The following is a 12,610-nucleotide window of genomic DNA, read 5'->3' as shown; positions in this document are numbered from 1 at the left end:
TGGGTTATCTGTTATCTTTTTGGCGTGTGCTACGGCCCAAACAGTAGCCTGTGTAAAGTTGGTTTAATAAAACGTCAATTCGCAAACTCAAGCCTCTGTCTGGACAATTGCTCATTTTATGATCTAGTCAGGTCATTACAATATATATATATAATACGCCACACAACTGCCTCAGCAATACTGTAATGCATACACACAGCGTTAAATCGGAAATGAACGTACTTCTGGTGTTCCAAAACGGGGGAGGGGAAAACTGTTGGTGTGATCGAGGCGTCGTCCTGGGCCGCAAGCGTTCCCGGAAGTATCGCGATGTTGCGTCTCTAGGTTTAGAAACTGTGCTAGTCCACTGCTTAATATCTATGGTGGAAAACGCCATATTTTCGAAATGGCATATCTCGAGTTCAAGTTTGAGGACGAAATAACTAAATACATTCGGGAACAAGAATTGGAAACGTCACTGAAATTCATAACATTGAGAAGGGACAAAAGTTTTGGGCAAAAGGGTAAGTTGTCTTTAAAAACACATAACGTTACATAGCCTAAATAGCTAACATTAGGTAGCTAGTAGCTTACTTTTGCTACTCATCTAAAATGACCTAAAGCTGATGATACACTAGCCCATCTAAAATGACCTAAAGCTGATGATACACTAGCCCAATAAATTAGTAATTTTCATTAATTACTATTGAAATAACTAAGTTACTTACGTGACGGATAATGATACACTGTCCATTTCTGGGGGGGGCAATATTGCTATGCAATGTTGTTGGCAACGGAGTGGGGTTCGCCCGTCTGTCAGTCTTTCCATGTTCGGTGTCATCAGCTGAAGCACGGACGATGAACCCGGGATTCTTCCCAGCCGAACAGTTTGGAAAACTCGTGCATATGACATTTAGGCTCTCGTTTGTTTTGGAAATTGTTTCCAAAACGAAGTTAGTTCATCTGTGCTGTTTACAGTATGAGCATAGTGGGCAAAGCACAAACTCAATTCGACCTTGCACTCCCACTCCTAAACGCAATTGTTTAAAACTTTGGCAAAGCTTCAAGTCTATAAAACTCAGCGCACTGTGCTCGTAACATATTGTACTTGTGGGACATTAAAAATGTATTGAGATCAGATGTTTCATCGACGACAAAATTAGCAGAATGTCGGCCCAGTTTCAGCTACTTCCATCCGCTCCCACTACCCGCGAATGGATTTCCTCTCACTACCATTCTAAAGGGACGCTTCAGCTTTATAGCCCCTAGACGTGTCTGGTTCACCCTTTCGGTCTGTTGTTCGGGCACACAACATTTTTTCTAGAGGCAAGCCGAAGTCTAAGCCACTTCGTCGGTGACTGGTCAACAGTAAGGATTGTACAATAAAGGCTGCATTCAAAACACACTTTCCCCTCAGCCCTCAAATTAAGTGGACACTTATCATGACGTCTGACGAGTTTACACTTGCAGGGCGAGGGAGGAAGGAATTAATTTTAAATGGACCATCCTTGCCCGGAAATTCGTCACTCGTACATCCCGCTGCAATTGTGTTTTCAGCCACTGGTAGCTTGTACAGAGTCAGTGTGTGGGGGTAGAGGTTAGAGGTCATTTGTACATGTAGGTAGTGGGGAAGTGACTATGCATAGATAATAAACAGCGAGTAGCAGCAGTGTACAAAACAAATGGAGGGGGTCAATGTAATAGTCCGGTGGCCATTTGATGAATTGTTCAGCAGTCTTTTATGGCTTGTGTTTTCCTCTGACACTGCCTGGTATAGAGGTCCTGGATTTTTTTTTTTTAACCTTTATTTTACTAGGTAAGTCAGTTAAGAACAAATTCTTATTTTCAATGATGGTGGGTTAACTGCCTGTTCAGGGGCAGAATGACAGATTTGTACCTTGTCAGCTCAAGGATTTGAACTTCCAACCTTTCGGTTACCGGTCCAACGCTCTAACCACTAGGCTACCCTGCCGCCCCAGGATGGCAGGAAGCTTGGCCCCGGTAATGTACTGGGCCATACGCACTACCCTCTGTAGCACCTTACGGTCAGATGCCAAGCAGTTTCCATACCAAGCGGTGATGCGACCGGTCAGGATGCTCTCGATGGTGCAGCTGTAGAACGTGTTGAGGATCTGGGGACCCATGAAAAATTGTTTGTCTCCTGAGGGGGAAAATGTTTTGTCGTGCCCTCTTCACGACTGTCTTGGTGTGTTTGGCCTAGAGGTCGACCGAATATGATTTTTCAATGCCGATATCGATTATTGGAGGACCAAAAAAAGCCGATACCGATTAATCAGACGATTTAAAAAAATAAATAAAAAAAAGTTATTTATTTGTAATAATGACAATTACAACAATACTGAATGAACACTTATTTTAACTTAATATAATACACCAATAAAAATCCATTTAGTCTCAAATAAATAATGAAACATGTTCAATGTGGTTTAAATAATCCAAAAACAAGGTGTGAGAAGTAAAAGTGCAATATGTGCCATGTAAAAAAGCTAGCGTTTGAGTTCCTGGCTCAGAACATGAGAACATATGAAAGTTGGTGGTTCCTTTTAACATGAGACTTCAATATTCCAAGGTAATAGGTTTTAGGTTGTAATTAATATAGTATTTATGGGACTATTTATCTCTATACCATTTGTATTTCATATACCTTTGACTATTGGATGTTCTTATAGGCACTGTAGTATTTCCAGTGTAACAGTATAGCTTCCGTCCCTCTCCTCGCCCCTACCTGGGCTCGAACCAGGAACACATCGACAACAGCCACACTCGAAGCAGAAGTTACCCATCGCTCCACAAAAGCCACGGCCCTTGCAGAGCAAGGGGAATAACTACTTCAAGGTCTCAGAGCGAGTGGCGTTTGAAATGCTATTAGCGCACACCCAGCTAACTAGCTAGCCATTTCACATCGGTTACACCAGCCATTAGGCTGATAGGCTTGAAGTCATAGACAGCGCTGTGCTTGCAACGAGCTGCTGGCAAAATGCACTAAAGTGCTGTTTGAATGAATGCTTACGAGCCTGCTGCTGCTGACCATCGCTCAGTCAGACTGCCTTTGGTCATTAATATGGTCTAATCCGGAAACTATCATTTCGAAAACAAAATGTTTATTATTTCAGTGAAATACGGAACCGTTCGGTATTTTATCTAACGGGTGGCATCCCTAAGTCTTAATATTCTTGTTACATTGAACAACCTTCAATGTTATGTCATAATTACGTACAATTCTGGCAAATTAGTTCGCAATGAGCCAGGCGGCCCAAACTGTTGCATATACCCTGACTCTGCATGCAATGAACACAAGAGAAATGACACAATTTCACCTGGTTAATATTGCCTGCGAACCTGGATTTCTTTTAGCTAAATTATGCAGGTTTAAAAATATATACTTCTGTGTATTGATTTTAAGAAAGACATTGATGTTTATGGTTAGGTACAGTCGTCCAACGATTGTGTTTTTTCTGCAAATGCGCTTTTGTTAAATCATTCCCCAGCGTTGCATCGATTACATGCAATGCAGGACACGCTAGATAAACTAGTAATATCATCAACCATGTGTAGTTATAACTAGTGATTATGATTGATTGATTCTTTTTTTTTATAAGATAAGTTTAATGCTAGCTAGCAACTTACCATGGCTTCTTCTGCATTCGCGTAACGGGCAGGCTCCTCGTGAAGTGCAATGAGAGGCAGGTGGTTAGCGCGTTGGACTAGTTAACTGTAAGATTGCAAGATTGGTTCCCTCAAGCTGACAAGGTGAAAATCTGTCATTCTGCCTCTGAACAAGGCAGTTAACCCACCGTTCCTAGGCCGTCATTGAAAATAAGAATGTGTTCTTAACTGACTTGCCTTGTTAAATAAAGGTAAATAAAGGTGTAAAGAAAAAAAACGTCAAAGTCGGTGCCCAAAAATACCGATTTCCGATTTGTTACGAAGACTTGAAATCGGCCCTAATTAATCGGCCATTCCGATTAATCGGGCAACCTCTAGTTTGGCCCATGATAGATCATTGGTGATGTGGACACCAAGGAACCTGATACTCTCGACCCGCTCCATTACAGCCCCGTTGATGTTAATGGGGGCTTGTTCGGCAAGCCTTTTCCTGTATTCCATGATCAGCTCCTTTGTCTTGCTCACATTGAGGGGGAGGTTGTTGTCCTGGCACCACAATGCCAGTTCTCTGACCTCCCTATAGGTTGTCTCATCGTTGTCGGTGATCAGGCCTACCACTGTTGTGTCGTCAGCAAACTTAATGATGGTGTTGAAGTCGTGTTTGGCCATGCAGTCGTGGGTGAACAGGGAGTACAGGAGGGGACTAGGTACACACCCCTGAGGGGCCCTAGTGTTGAGGATCAACATGGCAGACATGTTGTTGCCTACCTTTACCACCTGGGGGCAGCCCGTCAGGAAGTACAGGATCCAGTTGCAGAGGGAGGTGTTGTCCAAGGGTCCTTAGCTTAGTGATGAGCTTCTTGAGCACTATGGTGTTGAACGCTGAGCTGTAGTCAATGAACAGCATTCTCACATAGGTGTTCCCTTTGTCCAGGTGGGAAAGGGCAGTGTGGAGTGCGGTTGAGATTGCATTATCTGTGGATTTGTTGGAGCGGTATACAAATTGGAGTGGGTCAAGGGTATCCGAGAGGATGCTGTTGATATGATAAGCAGACTTTCAAAGCACTTCATGGCTACCAATGTGAGTGCTATGGGGCGGTAATTATTTAGGCAGTTTATCTTTGCTTCCTTAGGCACAGGGACTATGGTGGTCTGCTTGAAACATGTAGGTATTACAGACTGTCAGGGAGAGGTTAAAAATGTCAGTGAATACACTTTCCAGTTGATCCGCGCATGCTTTGATACACGTCCTGGTAATCCATCTGGCCCCGCGGCTTTGTGAATGTTGACCTGTTTAAAGGTCTTGCTCATATCGGCTACCGAGAGTATTATCACACAGTCATCCAGAACAACTGGTGCTCTTGTGCATGCTCCAGTGTTGCTTGCCTTGAAGCGAGCATAAAAGGCATTTAGCTTGTCTGGTAGGCTTGCATCACTGGGCAGCTCGCGTCTGGGTTTCCCTTTGTACTCCGTAATAGTTTTCAAGCCTTGCCACATCTGACGAGCGTCAGAGCCGGTGTAGTAGGATTCAATCTTAATCCTGTATTGACGATTTGCTTGTTTGATGGTTCGTCTGAGAGTCCCGCTCCTTGAAAGCGGAAGCTCTAGCTTTTAGCTCGATGTGGATGTTGCCTGTAATCCATGGCTTCTGGTTGGGTTATGTACATACGTTTACTGTGGGGGCGACATCATCGATGCACTTATTGATGAAGCCGATGACTGAGGTGCTATACTCCTCAATGCCATTGGATGAATCCCAGAACGCATTTCAGTCTGTGCTAGCAAAACAGTCCTGTAGCGTAGCATCCTCATCCTCATCATCTGATCACTTCCGTATTGAGCGAGTCACTGGTACTTCCTGCTTTAGTTTTTACTTGTAAGCAGGAATCATGAGGTTTGAATTATAGTCAGATTTGCCAAATGGAGGGCGGGGGAGAGCTTTGTATGCATCTCTGTGTGTGGAGTAAAGGTGGTCTAGTGTTTTTTTTCCCTCTGGTTGCACATGTGACATGCTGGTAAAAATTTGTGGCTGACTAAATACTTTTTTCCCCAACTGTATATGTCCCTCCCTTTGGTTTCTTCACCAGGCCTGTTTTCAACTGTTTGTGTTTCTTAGCGTACATCGTTGTTCCTGTTTTGGTCAAACTGATTTAAGTTTGCCTGCATTAAAGCCCCCGGCCACAAGGAGCGCCACTCCAGGGTGAGCATTTTCTTGTTTGCTTATGGCCTTATAGAGTTGGTTGAGTGCGGTCTTAGTGCCAGCATCAGCAACATTATGTACACAAAAAAAAGTTACAAACAACGCAAAAAAATGAACAAAATAGCACTATATGGCACAGTATTCTACAAGAGCACAGACCCAAGGGACAACAGACACACCAGTCTCTACATTGCAGATGAGCTGAAGGCAGTCATCAATGACCTTGGACCACAGAAAGTATTTGCTCTGGTGACAGACAATGCTGCGAACATGAAGGCTGCTTGGTCTAAAGTGGAAGAGGCCTTCCCTCACATCACACCCATTGGCTGTGCTGCTCATGCATTGAATCTGCTCCTCAAGGACATCATGGCACTGAAAACAATGAGAGCCAAGGAAATGATTTGGTATGTTAAGGGTCATCAAGTTATAGCAGCAATCTACCTCACCAAGTAAAGTGAGAAGAATAAGAGCACCACATTGAAGCTGCCCAGCAACACCCGTTGGGGTGGTTTTGTCATCATGTTTGACGGTCTCCTGGAGGGGAAGGAGTCTCTCCAAGAAATGGCCATATCAGTCTGCTGATATGGACAGCCCCATCAAGAGGATCCTCCTGGATGATGTATTTTGGGAGAGAGTGGTAAGCCGCCCAAAACTCCTGGAACCTATAGCAGTAACCATAGGATGGCATTGTCTCCCTCAATCCGTGTAGTCTGATGTTCAGACTCTGTAGATGTAAGAGATTAAATCCATACTGCCCTGCCCACTTCACTATTGCTCCAAGCAGAGGAAACTGCAGTTCTGAAATACATCAAAAAGTGTGAAGACTTCTGCCCAAACATGCCACAATGTACATGTTGGACCCCAAGTATGCAGGCAAGAGCATCCTGTCTGGTGCAGCGATCAACAAGGCCTATGGTGTCATCACTACCGTGTCTCGCCTGGATGAGGGCAAGGTTCTTGGCAGTCTAGCGAAGGACACTTCCAAGCAAGGGCTTTGGGATGGAGATGCAATATGCCAGTCGTGCCAACATGTCTCATCAACCACCTGGTGGAAGGGACTTTGTGGATCTGAGGCTCTTTCCCCTGTTGCCTCCATCATCCTCCAAATCCCACCAACATCAGCCGCCTCAGAGCACAACTGGTCCTTGTTTGGGAACACACACACCAAAGCACGCAACAGGCTGACCAATACAAGGGTTGAAAAATTGGTGGCCATCCGGACAAATTTGAGACTTTTTGAGCCTGACAACGAGCCATCCTCAACACGGTTGGAAAGTGACAGTGAAGATGAGGCCTCAGAGTCTGATGGTCAAGAGGTGGACATTGAGGAGGTCCAGGGAGAAGACATGGAAACCTGAGAGGAAGACAACCAAAGCTTTAGTTTCTAGACTATCATTTTACAGATGTATGTTGAAAACGTTTTTGGGAGATGCGATGGATCATTGGGGATCATTCAATATTCCCTTTCTATTGTTGTTCAGTGAAATCATCCCATGAAATCATCCCAACTCATTTAATTAAAGTTCAATTTGTAACTAAATTATTTTTTATATTTCTATTAGAAGGATTTAATAATTTGCAATTATGTCTACTTATAAGGTAAAAGGTTTATGTTTCTGTCTCCATATGATATGGTAAATATATCCAATGCAAAAAACATCTACATTTTAAACGGTATTAACATCATTTTGCATATAATCCCCACGGAAAGCTTCCACTCCTGAATATTCCCCTAAATATATCCCCTGAACATTCCCCTAAATATATCCCCTGAACATTCCCCTAAATATATCCCCTGAACATTCCCCTAAATATATCCCCTAAATATATTGAACATTCCCCTAAATATATCCCCTGAATATATCCCTAAAATATATCCCCTAAATATATCCCCTGAACATTCCCCTAAATATATCCCCTGAACATTCCCCTAAATATATCCCCTAAATATATCCCCGGAACATTCCCCTAAATATATCCCCTGAACATTCCCCTAAATATATCCCCTAAATATTCCCCTGAACATTCCCCTAAATACTTCCATGCACAAAGAGGTCCATACAGAAATGGTTTGTTGAGATCTGTGTGGAAGAACTTCACTGGCCTGCACGGAGCCCTGACCTCAACCCCATCGAACATCTTTGGGATGTATTGGAAGGCCGACTGCGAGCCAGGCCTAATCGCCCAACATCAGTGCCCGACCTCACTAATGCTCTTGTGGCTGAATGAAAGAAAGTCCCCTCAGTAATGTTCCAACATCTAGTGGAAAGCCTTCCCAGAAGAGTGGAGGCTGTTATAGCAGCAATGTTCCAACATCTAGTGGAAAGCCTTCCCAGAAGAATGGAGGCTGTTATAGCAGCAATGTTCCAACATCTAGTGGAAAGCCTTCCCAGAAGAGTGGAGGCTGTTATAGTAGCAATGTTCCAACCTCTAGTGGAAAGCCTTCCCAGAAGAGTGGAGGCTGGTATAGCAGGAAAAGTTGGGACCAAGTCCATATTAATACCCATGATTTTTGGAATGAGATGTTCGACGAGCAGGTGTCCACATTTTATTTTGATCGTGTAGCGTATAAAGTCCTATGACCTTAAAGAGTAATGGTAGACTCACCTACACTCCTTAAGAGTACATTGGTTGCAACAACCAAATGCTGCCATGGCAACGATGCACATCTTTATTGCCTCAAAATTGCTATTGCATCATCAGCATAAGGGATCCATTTTCAAGAACAGATGAGTTATTTGACAGAGAGAAACTTTGTTAGTTTCCCCCACAAGCCTATCATTCTAATAGTAATATATCATATTGTTGACCTTTTTAACAGATGCACAGCCTTTGGCACGGAAAAAACTCAGCTGGGAGAGTAAAAGTATCCCGTTCAATGGTGTTCCGTTTCAAGTTGTTGGCACAAAGACGTATGAATGCCACCAGGGCAAAGACAGACAGACAAAAGCCAAAGAGAAATATGCTGCTGAAAGAGACAAGAAGGAAGTAAGTTCATAGCCGGTTCACTGTCATTTACACCACACACTTTATATAACATTTAATTAGAATAATGTTGAAGGACTAACAGTGGATTGTTCCTCAAAAAGATGGGACTTTAAAGGGTTGTCCTAACGCTGTGGTCACTAAAGAGGCCATGGCACTTATTGCAAGAGTATGTAGGTGGGGTTAGGCTGGTGAGTTTCCCTGTACACTGTAAAGAGCTTTGGGAGTCTAGAAAAGTGCTATATACAGTACCAATCGAACGTTTGGACACACCTTCCAGGGGTTTTCCTTTATTTTTACTATTTTATACATTGTAGAATTATAGTGAAGACGGCAAAACTATGAAATAACACAAATCATATCGTAACCAAAAAATCTAAATCTATTTTATATTTGAGATACTTCAAAGTAGCCACTTTTGCCTTTATGACAGCTTTGCACACTCTTGGCACCAACTTCATGAGGTAGTCACCTGGAACCTGGAAATTTCAATTAACAGATGTGCCTGGAAAAAAGTTAATTTCTGGAATTTCTTTCCTTCTTTATGTGTTTTTGATGCCAATCAGTTGTGTTGTGATAAGGTAGGGGTGGTATACAGAAGATAATACGGATTTGGTCTTTTACCAAATAAGGCTATGGCAAGAACAGCTCAAATAAGCAAAGACAAACGACAGTCCATCATTACTTTAAGACATGAAGGTTAGTCAATTCAGAAAATTTCAAGAACTTTGAGTTTCTTCAAGTGCAGTTGCAAAAACCATCAAGCGCTATGATGAAACTGTCTCATGAGGACCACCACAGGAAAGGAAGACCCAGAGTTACCTCTACTGCAGAGGATAAGTTCATTAGAGTTTCCAGCCTCAGAAATTGCAGCCCAAATTATTGCATAACAAACTTCAAGTAACAGACACATCTCAACATCAACTGCTCAGAGGAGACTGCGTGGTTCAGGCCTTCATGGTTGAATTGTTGCAAAGAAACCACTACTAAAGGACACCAACCAGAAGAAGAGACTTGCTTGGGCCAAGAAACACGAGCAATGGATGTTAGACCGGTGGAAATCTGTCCTTTGGACTAATTAGTCCAAATTGTAGATTTTTGGTTCCAACCGCCATGTCTTTGTGAGACGCAGAGTAGGTGAACAGATGATCTCTGCATGTGTGGTTCCCACCGTGAAGCATGGAGGAGGAGGTGTGATGGTGTGGGGGTGCTTTGCTGGTGACACTGTCAGTGATTTTATTTTGAATTCAAGGCACACTTAACCAGCATGACTACCACAGCATTCTGCAGCGATACGCCATCCCATCTGGTTTGCGCTTAGTGAGACTCATTTGTTTTTCAACAGGACAATGACCCAACACACCTCTAGCCTGTGTAAGGGCTATTTGACCAAGAAGGAGAGTGCTGCAGCAGATCACCTGGCCTCCACAATCATCTGACCTCAACCCAATTGAGATAGTTTGCAATGAGTTGGATCGCAGTGAAGGAAAGCAGCCAAAATGTGCTCAGCATATGTGGGAACTCAAGACTGTTGGAAAACCATTCCAGGTGAAGCTGGTTGAGAGAAGGCCAAGCGTGTACAAAACTGTCAAGGCAAAGGGTGGCTACTTTGAAGAATCAAAAATATATTTGGAATTGTTTAACACTTATTTGGTTCGTGATTCTACGTGTTATATCATAGGTTTGATGTCGTCACTATTATTCTACAATGTAGAAAATAGTAAAATTGAATGAGTAGCGGTGTCCAAACTTTTAACTGGTAATGTCAGTCAATTAAATATTTTTTTATTATTAAATGTTTTGCCATCTTCCATAGCTTGAAGACCATACCTTCCTACAGAAACGGAAACTGGTACAAAATACCAAAAAGGTGGACTGCAAGGCTATAATAAACATCGCCCACGTTATCCGCTTTCCTGATTTTAAGGTAAATATGAAAAGGTTTTAAGGTCTACGCCTCCAGTTGGTCTAAGTCTAAGGCCGTGTTTACACAGCCAGCCCATTTCCAATTATGGGCAAAATAGCTGATCTGATTGGTCAAAAGATCAATTAGTTGGCGAAAAAAGATCAGAATTGGACTGTCTGTGTGAATCAGCCTAACACTGTACATAGTACCAGTACATATGTAACACTTGTTTATGTCTAGATTGAGGAAAGTACAGTGTGCTCTAAAAGGAGGCCTCCCAAACTCTGAAGGCAGCACTAAGTGAAACACCCAGCTCCGTGAAGGCAGAGGTTGTCTACTGCGTCAGGTTCCCCTCCCTCTCTGAGCACAGCTCACATGCAGTTGTTGGCGAGGTAAATATATCTATATAATAGAGTGTTGGTTAAGTTACCCCCTTACCCACTGACCTCTTTATGATAAACCCATGTGTTCTTTCTCCAACAGGCAGCTCATGTTAGGGAAGCTGTAGATGCCAGGCTGAGAGAGAAGATTGAGCAGCTGACTCTGTCTGGTGTGAGAAAGATGACTGAAATGAAGTGTCATCTGAACACCTTTGTAGTGGAAGAGCTTTTCCTTGGAGAGCAGCCCCTCCACCTACTCGCAGGCGCTATTACCCCACTGACAGTGACATAAGAAATGTCATGTTTAAGACCAAGCGGGCCACCGGAGACTCCAACATTGACCGTCCATACGAAGGTCCATCTGGCAGAGGAAAGAAGAGGTCCTCTAGGAAGCTGTTGCGGTTACGGAGGCAATGTGCAGGATATCTTAAAGAGATCACAGAACTCACTTATCATCTGGAAGAGGAACAGTACGTGACTGACCTGTCTTCACAGCTCAGAAGCGTGTTGCTGGATATGAAGGCCCATGTTCCACAGGATAAAGACCTTCCACTGACCTTTTCTCCAAGGAAGAGAAAAGCTGAGATGGACATGGATCTCATTCCAACCAAGAGTGCATCACACCCTTTCATAGATGGGTTAGAACAGCACACAGAGGACATAGTGAGTGTAGATACCTTGTTGGCATTGAGCCTTGGGCTGAGGACCGAGTGTGTGGGTCCTTCCACAAATTGAGTATATTTTGGGTAGTGTAACTTTTATTTCAACTAATATTAGCATTTTGTCAACACAACTTGATAAGAAGGGGGGTCAAGAGGGGAGAGCATTCTTAGTTTTGAATGTTGTTCTGGAGGCAGCGCTGCGGAGTGCTCACTAGCTGGCACAGTCATAAAATCTGATTTTAAACCTAATTGTTAACCACACTGCTAACCCTCATTTCTAACCTTAAATTTGCTTTTTGATCTTAATTTGTGTTTGTTTGATTTTTGACGACATACAGTGTGTTCGGAAAGTTCAGACACCTTCCCCTCTTATCCACATTTTGTTACGTTACAACCTAATTCTAGAATGGATTCATTTGTTATTTTTCTCGTTAATCTACACACAATACCCCATGATGACATCACAATACCCCATGATGACATCACAATACCCCATGATGACATCACAATACCCCATGATGACATCACAATACCCCATGCTGACTAAGCAAAAACAGGTCTAGAAATGTTAGCAATTATTTTAATTTTGTTAATAAAAATGAAATATTACATTTACATAAGTATTCAGACCCTTTACTCAGTACTTTGTTGAAGCACCTTTGGCATCGATTACAGCCTGGAGTCTTCTTGTGTATGACGCCATAAACTTGGCACACCTGTATTTGGGCTTTTTCTCCCATTCTTCTCTGCAGAACCTGTCAAGCTCTGTCAGGTTTGATGGGGAGCGTCGCTGCACAGCTATTTTCAGGTCTCTCCAGAGATGTTTGATTGGGTTCAAGTCCGGGCTCTGGCTGGGCCACTCAAGGACATT

At 43.0% G+C, this 12,610-nt stretch overlaps 1 pseudogene; it reads left to right on the top strand.

The window, feature by feature from the left end:
• The first annotated feature begins 281 nt into the window (after window positions 1–281).
• On the top strand, window positions 282–12,359 carry LOC135554781 (uncharacterized; annotated as a pseudogene).
• Window positions 12,360–12,610: the final 251 nt, after the last annotated feature.

The sequence above is a fragment of the Oncorhynchus masou genome, chromosome 14 (genome assembly GCF_036934945.1).
Source record: "Oncorhynchus masou masou isolate Uvic2021 chromosome 14, UVic_Omas_1.1, whole genome shotgun sequence".
Taxonomy (NCBI): Eukaryota; Metazoa; Chordata; class Actinopteri; order Salmoniformes; family Salmonidae; genus Oncorhynchus; species Oncorhynchus masou.
Note: the sequence above shows the minus strand (reverse complement) of the source record. Positions and strands in the feature narration are given on the sequence as shown.